Below are 18,194 nucleotides of genomic sequence, written 5' to 3' on the forward strand. Positions count from 1 at the left end.
ATTCAGGTCCTTGAGAGGATTATAATGGGAATAGAGAATTTTGGTTTCTATTGTAAAGGTTCGATTGAGTGTTCATACATTTGTCTTATGTGTGTATTTATTCTCGGCAAGTGTGAAGTAAACGTTATATTGAAGTTTATGTTGGTGTTAACTAATAGATGGAGTTCTCACCCACCCCAAATATAGAGTCATAGATAATTTGTTTTACCTATTGTGCAAAAACTCTTACAGCGTTTGTCACATAATTACCATGTGTTTGGTAGATAGATATTGCATATATTTGTGGGTCTTTTTTATTCTTAAATTTTATTTGAAGTGAAAGAAGACCCCACAACCCACAACCTCTGACGAAATCCACATGGAGTTCTCATTCACCTCAAATAAATATAGAGTCAAATGTGTTGTTATGGATAATTTGTTTTACATGGTGTGCAAACACTCTTAGAGTGTGTTTGGATAGAGTATTTTAATGAAGTAATTCATTTTTTTGAAGAATTTAGATTTCTTTGACCCAAACAGGTCTGATGACCCAAACGTGCCCGACGATCCAGACCAGCCCGATGATCCGAACGGGCCCAACGACCTAGACGGGCCAGACAACCCAGACGAGCCCGACGACCCGGACGAGCCCTTCCAAATCATTGGACCCGTACACCCATATGGCCCCGAAGACCCGGACAGGTCTGACGATCCAGATGGGCCCGATGACTCATACGAGCCACACTATCCAGACAGACCCAACGGTTTGAAAAGGGCCCGTACGAGTTGTCAGACCCGTTCGAGTCTCGGGCCCGTCTAGGTCGTCGGGTCTCTCTGGGTTGTCGAAAGTGTCCAAGTCGTCGGGCCCATCCGGGTCCTCGAGCCCATCTTAGTCGTCGGACCCGTCCGGGTCTTTGGGCTCGTTTGGGTGTACGAGCCCGTCTGGGTCGTCGAACCCGTCCGGGTATTCGGACCCATCCGAGTATTCGGACTCGTCTAGGTATTTGGCCTCATCCAGGTATTCGGCCCCGTCCGGATTGTTAGGCTCGTTCAACTCGTCGAGCCCGTCCAAGTCGTCGGGCCCGTCCAGGTCGTCGTGCCCGTTCAGGTCGTCAGACTCGTCTGGAGCATTGGGCCAATGACCTAGACGGGTTTGACCGGGCCATGTTGACGAACTTGACGGCACAATCGTGCAGTATGGGTCGTCAGGCCTCTAGATCATCGGGCCACCAAGCCTGTCTAGGCTTCCCAGTCGATCCAGCTCGGGTGGGTCGTCGGGTCTAACCAATTCGGTTGCGTAGTTGGGTCTGCCCAACCCATCTGGGTTGTCGAGCATGTTTCCAATTTTATCATGAACTCAAAACATAATTAAGCGTAAAATAAATATTGTTAAAATTAAATTTTATCTCACAATAAATTCATTTTTTTTTCAAACAAGAAAGTGAAATGTAAGGTATTTTAATTTCCTTATCCAAACAAGTTATTTAAAAAATGAATGGAATTTAATTACAAGCAATTCAAATACAAAGCATTTCAATTTCTAAGCATTGTTGAAATGCTCTATCCAAACACAAGGTTATGGTGTGTTTGGATGAGGTAATTTAAGAGGGTGATTCATTTATTTGGAGAATTTGAAATTCTTTGTTGTGAAATGCTTTGTTTGGATAGAGAAATTAAAAAGCATTTAAAATGCATATATTTTTTTAGAAGGAATTCAAATACCCTAAAAAAAGGTGGAATTTGAAATTCTTCTTACTTAACCTCACAATTTGGATTTAACCCCAAACGGACCTAGCAAACTTGACAACCATGACAGTTTAGGTTGGCAAGACACTCTAGACGGATCAGACCGACATGACAACACAAACGGGTCAAGCAGGCTCGATGACCCACACGGGTTTAGCGAGTCAGATGACCTAGAGGTGTCGGGTGGGCCTGACGACCCAAACGTCTCGGGCAGGCCCAACGACCCAACTGACCCGTTGACCCGACAAGCCTGACCGACCTGACAACTTAGATGAGCTAGACCGGTCCGACGACCCGGGCAATACCGATTGGCCCGGTGACCTTGCTAGGTCAGATCGGCCCAACAACACATACTTGTCGGGTGTGCCTAATGACACAAACATGCCCGACAACCCAAATGGGTCAACAGGCATGACAACCCAGATGGGTCAGGCGGATCTGATGATTTAGTGGGTCCAAGTCAGGTCAACGACCCAGACGGATTAGGTCGGGCTGGGTTGACAAACTTGAGGGACATGACCTGTTTGTATGGGCCGTTAGGCTGATCATGTTTGTCTGGATCATCGAGCCGATCCAACCTAGCCCATCTAAGTTTTACGACCTGGTTGAGTCGTCGGGTCGGTCCGACCCATCTAGGTTGTCAAGCCGGTTTCCAAATTTATCATGAACTCAAAACATAATTAAGTCTAAAATAAATATTTTTAAAATGAAATTTTATCTCACAAGAAATTCAATTATTTTATCCAAACAAAAAATTGAAATGTAAGGTATTTTAATTTCTTTATCCAAACAAGTTATTTAGAAAATGAAGAGAATTTAATTGCAAGCAATTCAAATATTACATTTCATTTTCTCAAAATTGTTGAAATGCTTGATCTAAACTCAAGGTTAGAGTATTTTCCACTTAACTACATAGTGTTTGGTACATAGTTATTTCATATATTTGTCAATCTTTTTTCACCTTTATTTTTTCTTTAAAGTGAACCTACAACCCACAACCTCTGACGAAATCCAAATGGAGTCTTCACCCACCCCAAATACAGAGTCATGGATAATTTGTTTTACTTGTTGTACAAAAACGCTTAGAGGGTTTGCCACTTAATTACCTTACGTTTGATAGATAGGTATTGCATATATTTGTGAGTCTTTTTTGTTCTTAAATTTTATTTGAAGTGAACCAAGACCCCAACACCCACAACCTTTGACGAAATCGACATGGACTTCTCACCCACCCTAAATACAGAGTCAGATGTGCTATAATGGATAATTTGTTTTACATGGTGTGCAAACTCTCTTATAGTATTTGCCACTGAATTACATAGTGTTTGGTACATAGTTATTTCATATATTTGTTAGTCTTTTTTGTCCTTTATTTTTTTTGAATGAACCTACAACCCACAACCCACAACCTCTGACGAAATCCAGATGGAGTCTTCACCCACCCCAAATACAGAGTCATGGATAATTTGTTTTACTTGTTGTACAAAAACGCTTACAGGGTTTGCCATTTAATTATCTTACATTTGATAGATAGGTATTGCATATATTTGTGAGTCTTTTTTGTTCTTAAATTTTATTTGAAGTGAACTAAGACCCTAGAACCCACAACTTCTGATGAAATCCACATGAAGTTCTTACCCACTCTAAATACAAAGTCATGTGTGCTAAATGGATAATTTGTTTTACATGTTGTACAAAAACTCTTAAAGCGTTTGCCACTTAATTACCTTGAGTTTGGTACATAGTTATTGCATAAATTTGTGAGTCTTTTGTCCTTCATTTTTTTTTTCAAGTGAACCAAAACCCACAACCCACAACCTCTAACAAAAACTACATTGAGTTCTTACCCATCCCAAATATAGAGACATAGATAATTTGTTTTACCTACTGTGCAAAAATCCTTAATTACCTTATATTTGGTACATACTATTGAAACAAAGTGTCTAAAACAATTCACTACATTATATCAGACCACTACAACGTAGTGTCTAAAATAAAATATGGACAATATCAATAATTATAGGACAATCTATACCAATTAACATTCATCCTACATTAAGTTATTTTTGAAATATATATTGAATTCCATTGACAAACACAACCAACATCAAGAAAGGGTGTTTGACGATATCATATCCAGCCTATAAAAGTGGCCCAAAAAATTGTCAGCATTTCCTCACCTATAAAAAACCAACATAATGGAATTTGTTAGATGTTTTTGTAACTACAACTTCGACAATTCAAAAGGCAAAACCTACTTATCAAGGAAACCCCAATACTTGACTTATCCCAATTGTTTGAGGTATGTCTAAATTTGATTGTACAGATGTCGACAGCGATACAAAACCACTACATTCAAGAGTAGAAACCTGCAAATGCCACCATAATTACTTAATACTTGCTCATATAAGACTATTTCCTCATTTCTTCAATTCTAAAATTGTCAATGAATCACAAACACAACATCCCCATATTGTGCACTAGAAAATATGTTGAAAAAAATTGTTGACAAAATGTATTCAATATTTGACTAACAAACACTTATTGATTAAGCAACAAACGCCAGTACATGGTTTTGAACAAAAGGTATCCCAAATGAAGGTGTCCAATTGATTTGATACTGCATTTCACCAGGGACACATGTCCACCTTGCTTTTTCAAAGTCATATACCCTATTAATAATAACACCATCCAATGATACTAAGGTCAACACTAACCACACAAAGGATTCCAAAGAAAAAGGGGATTAAAAAAAAACCTAAACACAACTCTAAATAAATCGCTCTAAATAAAAATGGATGAAAGGAAAAAAATTTAGCTTGAAGGTTAAAACAATCCACTGCTCCGACAACGAAACCTAACCAATAAACGAAAGTGCATCGTTGTCCACGTGACGCAAATGCCAACTTTGTACCAAAGAGAACAAAATCGAAAAAAATAACGAGAAGTGAACCAAGAACCAACTTTGTACAAAGAATAAATAGTTTAAAAAAAGTTTAATAGTCAGATAGTACCCACTTTCATTTAGATGTGTCAATTTGATATCCAATTTTAAAAGTGTCAATTGAGTCCCAATTTTTGAAAAGATGTCTCAATTAGGTCATTCTCAGCAAAAAAATTATTAACATCTTTAACAGTATTGATATTTAAAACGACTTACAAAATTAAGTATTTATATTTATATTAGAATTTAGTGGTAAAAGTCATGAATTAAGTTATCGGCTTTAGTAATTTTTTGTTTGACAAAGATCTGATTCATATACTTATTCAAAAGTTTGGACTAAATTGACACATTTTTAAAAACGCATACCAAACTAACACATTTGAACGAAAGTGGGTAACATCCAACCATTTAAACCTTTAAAAAATAAAAGAAAGAGATAAACCTTAAATATGGAACCAATGAAGAGACAAAATTTTATGCTGAACAAGTAATGAAGGAGAACCATGGAGACAATGAAGAAAGCTTGGGGACGCGCCAAGGAGTGAACCGCGAAAGCAAGAAAATGAATCTAAGGAGCGACACTTTCACGAGAGTTTCCTATACTTTTGAGGCCAACGTGAAAATTTCTATTAAAATAAATTAATGACACATGACTCTCATCTCATGTCAAACTTTTGTTTGTAAAAAATCGTTACCCTTATTATTTTTCTCTGTATCTTCTTCGTTTTCCAAAGCCGATTTATTATTTTTCTTTGTATGTTCGTAATTGTTCATCAACACCAAACTGTTACCGAAATCACATCCACGCTTTCTTTTCGTAAGCTCCTTCTGCCTCTCAGCAATTTTTATGCTCCATCTTTCTAAAATGTTTTTTTTTTAATTTATATGATTAAATATGTATTAATTGAATATATATTCTGCAATTGAAGCTTTCGAGGTTCAATTCATCTATGGTGGAAGTGGCGCACCTTCAAGAATTCATCAAGTTGAAGCCTTTTCAGTTCTGATTCGTCTGGTTCTCTTGATTGCTCGGTGCTGATTTAGTATTTTAGGGTTTCAAAATTTGAAGCCCCACCATTGAAGCATTGTATTATGTCTAGGTTCTCGCTTGCAATGATGTGCTTCTGGGTGGCTTTGTAATTTCTTATTATCCCTTTTATTGTTGTTTTTGTGGTCAAAGTTCAACAATTATCACAGAGTTGCTATAGTGTTCTTTCTTCTTTTTAAGATTTATTTTCCTCTACCAGTTCTATCATCTTGTTTTTATTTAATTTTGTTGGGAAAAAAATTGAAAAATATCATCAATAACTGATAACTCTCACAGCTGCTCTCCTTATCGTTGAAACAAAATATATTATTATAATATAAAAAAAAAAAGAAAAAGAAAAAACTATCCATTGTTTGTTCATGGGAATCCTTGATCAAGGAAGTCCGACACGACGTTGGAGCCGCGCTTTCCCGTTTCGGAGGTGTACTGGACATGAACATCGGTTGAAAGCGTGTACGACACAGTATCGGATGCTGTTATTTGGGCCGGACACGACCTTCTTTTTGGACGTGCGGAAAAGACACGCCGGACATGACCTTCTTTTTGGACGTGCGGAAAAGACACGTTTGCATTGCTACGAAAAGGTGGAACGCAGACACTTGCCGTAGCAGAGTTGCCACCGTTGCAGAGTTACTGCTGCAGGCAAAATAGAAATTCCACATAGAAGAGAAGATAAAAAAAGGAAAGTTAAGTAAAAGAAAAAAAATCTAGAAACAAAAACTTAATCATATTCTTATTAATTTAATAATTTAATTATTTTATAATAAATTTGTTTTAATTTCACGGATCCCAAAATAATTCTTTTCGGTTATTACATCCTCACTTTATCTGTATTTTTTTCCTTCTTAATATAATATATTTTATTTAAAAAAATTTTAATTTGTTTCATTAGTATATAATATATTATATTATAATTAATTTTAATCCATAACATCTTTTATTTTTATATTTAAATAATTTAATTTCTATTACATTAATATGATTATATAATTAAAATATTTTACTATATATATATATATATCGTATTTCAAATAAATATAAATAAATTATTTTATATAAAAAATAAAAATAAAGATAAATACATGAATAATCTTAACTAAAATCTTAACAAATTATATAGAATTAAAACTAAAAATTTTAAAAAAATAATCTTCACATCTATTTGAATATCTTTATATCTCATCTTTTAAAAATAAAAATCATATACATGTCCTATAAATACATAAAAAGACTTACAAAATATACAAAGAAAAAAGAATTTGGTTAGAGCAAAAGAAAGAAACCTTGAGATTTACTGAGCGAACACATAGTCATTGTAAAAAAGTTTTTAGAGGAAGAAGGAAGAAGCTCGGATAGAAGAATAAAAAGAGATATAATTTGAGCAGAAGAAAGAAGTAAATACTGAAAACAAGAAGTGTGTAGAAAAAGGTAAGTACTTTTTACGTCTATTCTCCTTCTATCTATTAAATGCTATCCACACCCTTTTTTCCTTCTACTTATTAAATACATCCGTTAAATAATTTAATTTTTAATACTTAATGTCATATTCTATGCATCCATCATATTTGTTATAACTTATACATGTTTTCATATTTGCGGTAATGGTTATATAAGTGTGTTGTATCATGTGAGGGTGCTACATTCCTTGTTCTTTTAACAATATAAAATAATTTAATAATTTAACATTACTTTAAAAATATATTCTATTATAAAAATTATATTTTATATTTATTATTAGATTATACATGATACTTTATTAGTCTTTAATTTCAGATTTCAATACATACATATACCTTACATAATTTTAATTTATTTTATAATTTAAATTATAAACATAAAATTATAAGTTTTATATTTTGAATTTAATTTTATAAATATATTATGTATAAAAATTATTTAAATTATATACTTTTGTTTTATTTTTAAATTATAAATATTAAGTAAATTATGTATTTTCAAATTATTTTATTATAGGAAATTAAGATGAGTAGATTTAATCAAGCTATTGAACAAGAAGATGAAACAAAACCTCTTTGGAGATATTTTGCAAAGATAAGAAAAACTCCTGGTGGTGGAAACTATATGGTTAATTGTAGTTTGTGTGATTTTGAATTTAATGGATCTTACCCTTGAGTGAGAGCCCATCTCTTAAAAATTAAGGGAGAAGGGGTTAGAATTTGTCCAAAGGTGAATCCGTCAAAGCTTGTTGAGCTTAAAAGATTGGATAATGAAGCAACTTTGAAAATAGAAAATTCAAAGAAGAAAAAGGTCTCTATACCACTTGTATATGAGGAAAGAGAGTAGGCAAACAGTGGTGGTGTTCACCAAAAACTCAAAGGTCTCTCTAGAAGCTTCTTTCAACATTCAAGCTAGAGATGCTATTGATTGTGAAATTGAAAGGATGTTTTATTCTTCATGATTAGCATTTCATTTTGCAAGAAGTCCTTATTATAGGAGTGCATTTTCTTAAGTTGCCAATACTTCTAACCTTAGTGGATATGTACCACCATCATATAATAAATCGAGAGGTCTATTACCTGAAAAAAAAAAGAGCTCATGTAGAAAATCTTCTACAACCTATAAAAAATTCAAGAAAGCAAAAATGTGTGACAATTGTTAGCGATGGGTGGAGTGACCCTCAAAAACATTGGTCCACTCTCATTGATAGCCATAAAATTAATAAGAGGTCTTCTTTGAGGGTCGCTCCACCCATCGCTAACAATTGTCACACCCTTTTTCTTCCATGAATTTTTTTATAGGTTTCGGAAGATTTTCTACATGAGCTCTTTCTTTTTCAAGTAATGGACCTTTCAATTTATTATATGATGGTGGTACATATCCACTAAGGTTAGAAGTATTGGCAGCGTAAGAAAAGACACTCCTATATTAAGAACTTCTTACAAGATGAAATGCTAATCCTCTAATCCTGAAGAATAAAACATCTTTGCAATTTCACAATCAAGAACATCTCTAGCTTTAATGTTGAAAGAAGCTTTTACAAGATCTTTGAGTTTTTGGTGAACACCACCATTGCTTTTGTATGCTTTCTTTCCTCAGATACAGGTGATAGAGAGACCTTTTTCTTCTTTGAATTTTCTATTTTCAAAGTTGCTTCATTATCCAATCTTTTAAGCTCAGCAAGTTTTGACGGATTCACCTTTGGACAAATTCTAACCCCTTCTCCCTTAATTTTTAAGAGATGAGCTTTCACTCGAGTGTAAGATCCATTAAATTCAAATCACACAAACTACAGTTGACCATATAGTCTCCACCACTAGGAGTTTTTCTTATCTTTGCAAAATATCTCCAAAGAGGTTTTGTTTCATCTTCTTGTTCAATAGCTTGATTAGGTCCACTCATCTTAATTTCCTATAATAAAATAATTTGAAAATACAAAATTTACTTAATATTTATAATTTAAAAATAAAACAAAAGTATATAATTTAAATAATTTTTATACATAATATATTTATTAAATTAAATTCAAAATATAAAACTTATAATTTTATGTTTATAATTTAAATTATAAAATAAATTAAAATTATGTAAGGTATATGTATGTATTGAAATCTGAAATTAAAGACTAATAAAGTATCATGTATAATCTAATAATAAATATAAAATATAATTTTTATAATAGAATATATTTTTAAAGTAATGTTAAATTATTAAATTATTTTATATTGTTAAAAGAACAAGGAATGTAGCATCCTCACATGATACAACACACTTATATAACCATTACCGCAAATATGAAAACATGTATAAGTTTTAACAAATATGATGATGCATAGAATATGACATTAAGTATTAAAAAGTTAAATTATTTAACGGATGTATTTAATAAGTAGAAAGAAAAAAGGGTGTGGATAGCATTTAATAGATAGAAGGAAAAGAATTTAATAAATAGAAGGAGAAGAGATACAAAGAGTACTCACCTTTTTCTACATACTTCTTGTTTTCAGTATTTTTTTTTCTTTCTTCTGTTCAAAATATATCTCTTCTTATTTTTCTATCTGAGCTACTTTCTTCTCCTCCCAAGAGCTTTCTTGCAATGCCTATGTGTTTCGCTCACTAAATCTCAATATTTCTTTCTTTATCCTCTAACTGATTCTTTTTTCTCTATATTTTTTATATCTCTTTATGTATTTATAAAACATGTATATGATTTTTATTATTAAAAGATAAGATATAAAGATATTCAAATAGATATATTTAAAGATTATTTTGTTAAAATTTTTAGTTTTAATTCTATATAATTTGTTAATATTTTTAGTTAAGATTATTTATGTATTTATTTTTATTTTTTATATAAAATAATTTATTTATATTTATTTGAAATACGGAATATATATATATAATATATATATATATATATTAATTATATAATTATATAAATTAATTTAATAGAAATTAAATTATTTAAATATAAAAAATAAAAGATGTCATAGATTAAAATTAATTATAATATAATATATTATATACTAATAAAATAATTAAAATTTCTTTAAATAAAATATATTATATTAAGAAAGAAAAAATACAATTAAAGTGAAAATGTGATAACCGAAAAGAATTATTTTGGGATTCGTGAAATTAAAACAAATATATTATATAAAACTAGCATAAACACAAGCGTTATCGCGCCTGTGTATACATTTTTTAAATAGGTAAGATATTATATCAGTAGGTGATAATATTGTAATGTTATTAAGTTAATATATAAACTAAAATTATATTTATTGAAAATAAAATAAAATATATTAGAACAGATGACAGAATAATCATTGATAAATAAAGAAAAAAGAGAAGAATGAGAGATAGTCGATTTTAGAAAAAGCCTGTAAAAATAATGGTTAATTTTTAAAAATTTAATAAATTATTATATTTAAAGGATAAAATTGGTATTTTAAAATGTGGACACAAAAAGGAGAATCCCTTTTATATATTGTTATAGATAATAAATTATTAAATTAATAAGAATATGATTAAGTTTTGTTTTCAGATTTTTTTTTTTGTTCAGATAACTTTCTTTTTTCTATTTTCTTTTCTCTGTGAATCTCTATTTTGCCTGCAATGGTAGCTCTGCAACGGTGGTAACTCTGCAACGGTGGTAACTCTGCAACTAGAGATGGCAAATAAACCCGTGCCCGTGGGTATCACCCGAACCCGTCCCCGTTTTGACGGGGAATCCCCGCTTTGACTGGGTATGGGTATGGGTATGGGTAATACCCGAAATTTTCAACTGGGGATGGGGATGGGGATGGGGATATATATATACCCGCCCAAATACCCGTCCCCACTTAAATTACTAAACTATTTATAATTTATTAAATAATCTAAAAAATATATATAAATAAATAATATATTTACACATAAAATATAATATAATATAGTATATATACATATAAATAAAATATACTTTTATATATATATATATATATTTACACATATACATGTAATATAATATAATATAATATACATATAATATATATACATAATAATATAATATAATATATATAATATATACGTATAAAACAAATTAATCATTTAACTAGTAAGATCTTTTATAAACAAATTTATAACATTACAAATTTATAAAAATTTAAAAGAAATATATATATATATATATATATATATATATATATATATAAAAGCATAAAATATCTACGCATATACATATAATATATATACATAATAATATAATATATATTATTATATTTATATTATTATATAATATAATATAATATATACTTAAAATAAATATATATCTATAAATATATATATATATATATATATATATATATATATATATATATATATATATATATATAAACATAAGATATCCACACATATAATATATATACATAGTAATAATAATATAATATATAATATAATATAATATATATAAATAATTATATATATATATATATATAAACATAAGATATCTACACATATAATATATATATACATAGTAATATAATATATAATATAATATAATATAATATAATATATATATATATATATATATATATATAACATATTTCTCATTCTCTTTATTTTTTGTTATACACTTTGTTTACTCTCTCAATTGTCTGGTTTGTTTTTCAAGATTTAATTTTGAAGGTAATTTTTCTTCTTCTTATTACATAATTTTTACTCTCTGTACATGGTTATGTTCAAATAGGTGTTCCTCAATTTCATTCTATGAAATAATTTTTAGGTTACACATTTGATTATCTTTATTTATTTATTTATTTTCATGAAAATGTTTGACTCTTATTTTGTAGCTCTTCTTTTTGTTACTTTGGTTATACACTTTTTTACTCTCTTTTAATTGTTTGGCTTGTTCTTTAAGGTTTAAGCAGATCTTCAAGGTACTTTTCCTTTTATCATAATCTTAATTATACATTTTTTTTTCCGTTATGTTATGTTCAAATGGATATTCTCAAATTTGGGTCACACATTTAATTATCTTTACTCCTTTATGATAATGAATCTGATGAAGAAGGTACATTATATTCTAGTAATTAAAATTTTCAATTTCAATTATTATATCATATCTAATTTTTCATATTTTTCTATGTGTAGGTGGATCGAATGCAAATGAAACTACTGATCATTTGTAAAATTAATAAATATTTTGGTTATTATAAAATTTTAGTAATGTGTAATTTTTTAGCTTTTATATAATTATTTGAATTTTATTTAGTTGTTATTTGATACTTTAATTTGAGATTTATACTATTATAATATTTTTCTTAATATTTGACATCATGAAAATCAAAAAGAGTATGTTATTTTAATATTGAATATTTTGATAGTATCATGATTCCGTTGGTGTGATTTTTAAATTTTTTTTATAAAAAATATTTAATTAATATATGGAACAATAAAAAAATGGGTATGGGTATGGGTATAAGAAAATACCCGTTACCCGATGGGGATGGGGATGAGTCAAAAGTTGTATACACGTTGGGTTTGGGAATGGGGATGGGGATGAATTTTTATTATGGAAATGGGGATGGGATCATGATACCCGTACCCGTCCCGCCGTGTTGCCATCCCTATCTGCAACGGTTAGTGTCTGCGTTCCACTTTTATAAGCATCGCAAACGTGTCTTTTTCGCGCGTCCATAGAGGAGGCCGTGTCCGGCCTAAATAACAGCGTCCGACACCGGATCGTACGCGCTTCCGGCAGGTGTCCGTGTCCGGTGCGCCTCCGAAACGGGGAAGCGCGGCTCCAACGCCGTGTCGGAGCTTCCTATCAGTCGAGGAAAGGGGTTCAATGAACAACTGGTTCAAGAAGCAAATGCGAAGATTTTCACCTCTGGCTCTTATCGGTTGGGGGTATGGAGCTGTTCTTATCTTCCTGTTTTCACCTTTTACTTTTAATTTCAAAAATGGTACCCTGTTTTCACTTTGTTTCCTGTTTCTAAAAGTATGCATTGGAAATAGTGTAAATTAGTCTCTGTTTTTCTGTTTTCAGCATTGGAAAACAAATTTCTGATAGTTCCTTTGAAAATTAAACTTCTACAGATGTGAGTACATCTCCTTTCCCCCATATGTGATTTCTTCAGGCTTCATGAATCTTAAGTGTAAATTGTATCTTACCTCTAGTTTACCATTTAATAACAATTGATTTTTTGTGCAGGACTTAGATATATCACAGGAATCAATATTACAAAATGTTGACGAACAAACTGTTCGTAGTCTTAATGGTTGTAGAGTAACTGATCAGGTCCTGCGGTTGGTTCCAAATATTCAGGTGGAAAAAATAATATTTATGCTCGCGTAGATTTATGTTTGGCGGGTTTTCTGTGGCATATTATCATATTGCTTGTGAAATGCAGACCTTTCGGACAACATTGAGATGCATGAAGTTTTGGGCAAAGCGTCGTGGTGTTTATTCAAATGTATGAAATTACTGCACAGGATGGCTTGTTTGCTATTATGAGTTTGTTCACTATTTCTTGACGTGCTCTTCTTATTTTCCTAATTCGTTCTCTGGCTATTTCTTGGGCAGGTTGCTAGTTTTCTTGGTGGTATAAATCTGGCATTGTTTGTTGCTCGAATATGCCAGTTATATCCTAATTGCACTACCTAATATGTTAGTGTCTCGATTCTTTAGGGTATGTACTCAATGGCGATGGCCAAATCCAGTCATGCTTTGTGCTATTGAAGAAGGATCTCTTGGACTGTCAGTTTGGGATCCTAGAAGAAATCCCAAGGATAGATATCATCTAATGCCTATAATTACCCCTGCTTATCCTTGTATGAATTCTACGTACAATGTGACATCAAGTACATTGCGTGTTATGTCAGATGAGTTTGGGAGGGGAGGTGAAATGTGTGAAGTATGATTTCATGATTTTGAGAATGTTACTTAAAAAATTCTGGAAAAAACTCAATCGAGCAGTCTTGTTCATTGTATTCAAAATTGTGTTATGGCAAATTTTGTTCAAAATTGTTTCTCTTGTTTTTTCCCATTAACTGTGGGGAAACTTCATCATTGTCCCAAGATGGTTATATGGGACAGTTATACTGTCTTCAAGTTAGATTTCCCATGTTCAGATGATTTGGCAATGAGACAATTATATTGAAGCTATGCTAGATATCTAAGGTTAAATTAACTTGTTTTGTAAGTTTGCCTATACTTTTTAAATTATAGGAAATGGATGGGTTTATATTTCTATCAAAATAAAATACACCAGTATTAAAGTTATAGTGAAAGGAGTGGTTGTTGATCCATGTTAGATGAGATAAGGCTTGGAAGTTGGTTGGTTGGTTGGTTGAAGTTTTCATAAATGGAATGAGTGTCAATATTGCGGAAACAACAGTACCTTGTGGGAATTGATATGTGATGACTTTGGATTTTGTAATATATTGTATATCTTTTTTGTTGCAATGATAATTGGATCGCATCAGTTTTATGTTTCTGGTATTTGTAGGCTATGGAGGCTGGCAAGGCCGATTGGGATACCCTTTTTGAGCCATGTCCCTTTTTTGAATCTTACAAGAATTATCTACAGATAGATATAACAGCAGAGAATTCAGATGACCTTAGACAATGGAAAGGCTGGGTTGAATCTCGTCTCCGCCAATTAACATTGAAGGTATGGCACTGTATAATTTATTAATTTTTGGTTAAGTCTCATTTTCTTCTACTCAAGGAGTTGCATAAAACTGTGTATTGTCTGTTTCCAATTCATGTATAACTAATTTGGCTGTTTAAATTTCTAGATTGAGAAGCACACTTATGGTATGCTTCAATGTCATCCACATCCTGGTGAATTCTCAGACAAGTCTAGACCTTTTCATCACAGTTACTTCATGGGTCTGCGGCGCAAGCAAGGAGTTGCAGTGAATGAAGGTGAACAGGTTGATATAAGGCTAACTGTTGAAGAATTCAAGCATTCTGTCAATGCTTACACACTATGGAAAACTGGAATGGATATCCGTGTGTCTCATGTGAAACGCCGGAACATACCTACGTACATATTCCCGGGTGGTGTCCGACCTTCCTGCCCGGCAAAAATAACTACCGAGGATAAACAAAGCTCTTAACTAAAGGCTTTGGACCAAGGTCAAGTTGAAAAGCCTCAGGGTAAAGGAGTGGCAGTTGTAGCAGATGATCTGAAGAGGAGAAGGAAATCAGAGGATGCCATGGATAATAATTCAAAGAATTCCAAGTCCCCTGTATCTTTACCTGCCCCCAGCAGGGAAGCTCATGAAGATGCGACTCGTATTAAATTGGATGAATCAGAAGTCAAAGGTATTGATGAACAAAAGAGCAAGAAACTTTGTCTTAGATCTCCTGGGGAGATTCCTTCAGGGGATACTGGAATCAATGGATTTGTAAATTGTGACAACCAACCAACTAGCCAATCCTATAGTTGCTGCTACTGATACATGTAGTTCTAAAGAAGTAGAAAATCCAGCCATTGAAAAGATTATGTCCGGGCCTTATGATGCACATCAATCCTTTCCAGAAGAACCTGAAGAGCTTGAGGATGACACTCAGTATAGAAATCAAGTCAAAGATACTGGTGCGAACATAAAAAACAACATAACTGAATCTCTAGTCCCAAAGCCTGCAATGGCAGAAGAGCCAGTTGTTTATATGGAAACTAGTTCAACTCGTTTATGCTCCTGTGAGGGCTTGGAGGAGCTTGAGGTTAGCCCTCCTTTTATTCCTCAAAATTCAGAAAAATTGGTTAGATTCTTCAATAAAATATGCAGCAATTGTAAATTGTAGATATCAGATTTCCTAGCTTGCTATTATTTCCTGTGTTGAAGTTGCTCAAAAGTCAGTCCAATCTGCATAGGAACTGCACTTTGTTGGACTTGTTTTCATATTCCGCTTTATGTAGAACATATGCATGCACAATGTCAATCTAGAGAGAATCTCCTTGCAGTTTTTTCAATGTTATGTAGTACGAGTAACAACAGACAGCATGATATGTCAGTACACAAATGTTTGACGAGGTTGTCTGGAGTCCAAATACACAATTGATATATCGCGTGAATCTGATTGGTTCATTTCTGAATTTAGATGATAGTGTCAATTTGTCCTTTTCTCCCACATATATCCCAAAAATATGCAGTTGATACTTATTTTATATCTTGATTAATTCTGTTCAGTACAGTAGCATAGCATGTCTACGAAAATAGTTAAGTTATTTAACCATGCAATAGCATGCGGTTCTGACCATTCTTTTTTCTCTCTTCCTTTTGGCAAAAGCCTGCTGAGCTAACAGCACCATTGTTAACCGTGCCTCCTGCACCTGCACCTGCACCGAAGAAGCCTCTAATCAGGTATGCAATATCCGCTATTAATATTGTACTTGTTCTTGTTTCCAAACTCTTACTTGTACTTAAGACTTGTTTTGGTTGAGTGTTTAATTTGTTCTGCTTGACTCATTATTCTCAGGTTGAACTTCACCTCCTTAGGAAAAGCTGCTGACAAGAGTTCTTAGACACTTCAACTTAATCTGCAGTTATCTGATTTATGTAAAATTGACATTTCTGGTTCCTCGTTTATTTACGTAATACTTATGTTGCAGTAAGTAAACCTGAGCTAGAAAAGCCATCAATTTTCTTTGATATGTACACGAGAGTATGTTGCACCGGGAAAATAAATGCAGATTTTGATGAGTCTATATTATTATCTTCAATGTTTCTTGGATGAGGAAACCTTAGTGTCAGATCCACTTGAAATAGTTCTACAGTACACCATATAACTGTATTAATCTTCATTTGGCAAATCAGTTAGGTTTACATTATTCTGCAAGAAATAATGTTAACATAGAAGATCTTGCACATTAACTACTACATTATTAACAATTTGACTATAATTTTATGAATTTTGTTATTTTTTATAGCTTAAGTACACTTTTTTTTATGTGTAGTTTACTTTATCCTTAGTTTCAGATCTTACCACGGTTATCGAATTGGAATTTGAAGTGCGAATCGTTTTCCATTTATTTTGAATTATGAATTGAGTAAGATTTATAATAAATAAAATATGATAGTTTTAAGTAAAAATAAGTGACATAAAAATAATTGGAAAGTTCTTCATTATTTTTCAAATTATAAGAAAAGTTCTTAATTGTTTTTAAAATTGTTAGGAAAATTATTCATTACTTTTAAACCAATTTTAAACTTATATTTTACATTTAGCAAACATGAAGCATAAATTTAATAATTTCTTTTCAATAATGTAATTATGGTTAATTTAAAAAATAATGAAAGAAATATATAATGTAAATTTTAATTTTAATAAAAAAATTAGTATAACATTTCTATAAAGATTAATGAAAATTAGGACTGAATTAAATATAAATAACGAAAATTTGAACTAAATTGAATAAATTAATGAAAATTAAGATTGAATTGAATATAAATTAAGAGACACTGCACATGACAATAATACTCATTTGACACGTGACAATAATACGGACTTAACATGGATGCTGACTTGACATATAAACACTTTTTGAACATTTCCAAAAAAAATAAAACCAAATGAACAAAATTTACGAGATTTGGGACCAATTATATATTGAAGTCTCATTTTTTTAAATAAAAGTTAATCTTTATACTTAATTTTATTATATGTCTAAGTAAAAAATTATAATAAAGATAAAAAATATACATATTTTTTAACAATAAATATTAAGAAGTAAATTATAATTATATAAATATTATATAACAATTAAATTAAATTAAGATCAAATAATTATTAAAAAAAGTAAAAATTATAAATAAATTAAGAAACTAATAACAAAAAACATAAATTTTTAAAGCACTAAATAAATTAATTTTTTTATAATTTAAAATAAAAAATACATATAAAAACAACGACTGGTATGAAGGTAAACACGCATATAATAACACATCTCATCCACATGTACAATGTAAAGATTCTTTGTCAAAAGGAAAATGATTGTTTGACAAAGAAAATTTGACAAAGTG

General features: G+C 31.3%; 1 long non-coding RNA gene and 1 pseudogene across 2 annotated transcripts; both read left to right on the forward strand.

The window, feature by feature from the left end:
* The first annotated feature begins 5,130 nt into the window (after positions 1-5,130).
* LOC114164565 (uncharacterized) lies at positions 5,131-5,912 on the forward strand. The gene is made up of 2 exons (XR_003599572.2): positions 5,131-5,486; positions 5,599-5,912. It is a non-coding gene; the product is annotated as an uncharacterized LOC114164565 (long non-coding RNA).
* A 6,966-nt stretch (positions 5,913-12,878) lies between these two features.
* On the forward strand, positions 12,879-16,879 carry LOC114162840 (nuclear poly(A) polymerase 1-like; annotated as a pseudogene). The gene is made up of 8 exons (XR_014984500.1): positions 12,879-13,067; positions 13,372-13,485; positions 13,571-13,633; positions 13,744-14,074; positions 14,669-14,833; positions 14,961-15,894; positions 16,462-16,535; positions 16,651-16,879. The product of XR_014984500.1 is annotated as a nuclear poly(A) polymerase 1-like (transcript).
* Positions 16,880-18,194: the final 1,315 nt, after the last annotated feature.

This window comes from Vigna unguiculata, chromosome 9 (assembly GCF_037176805.1).
Source record: "Vigna unguiculata cultivar grain cowpea cultivar isolate G323 ecotype 2 chromosome 9, ASM3717680v1, whole genome shotgun sequence".
Taxonomy (NCBI): Eukaryota; Viridiplantae; Streptophyta; class Magnoliopsida; order Fabales; family Fabaceae; genus Vigna; species Vigna unguiculata.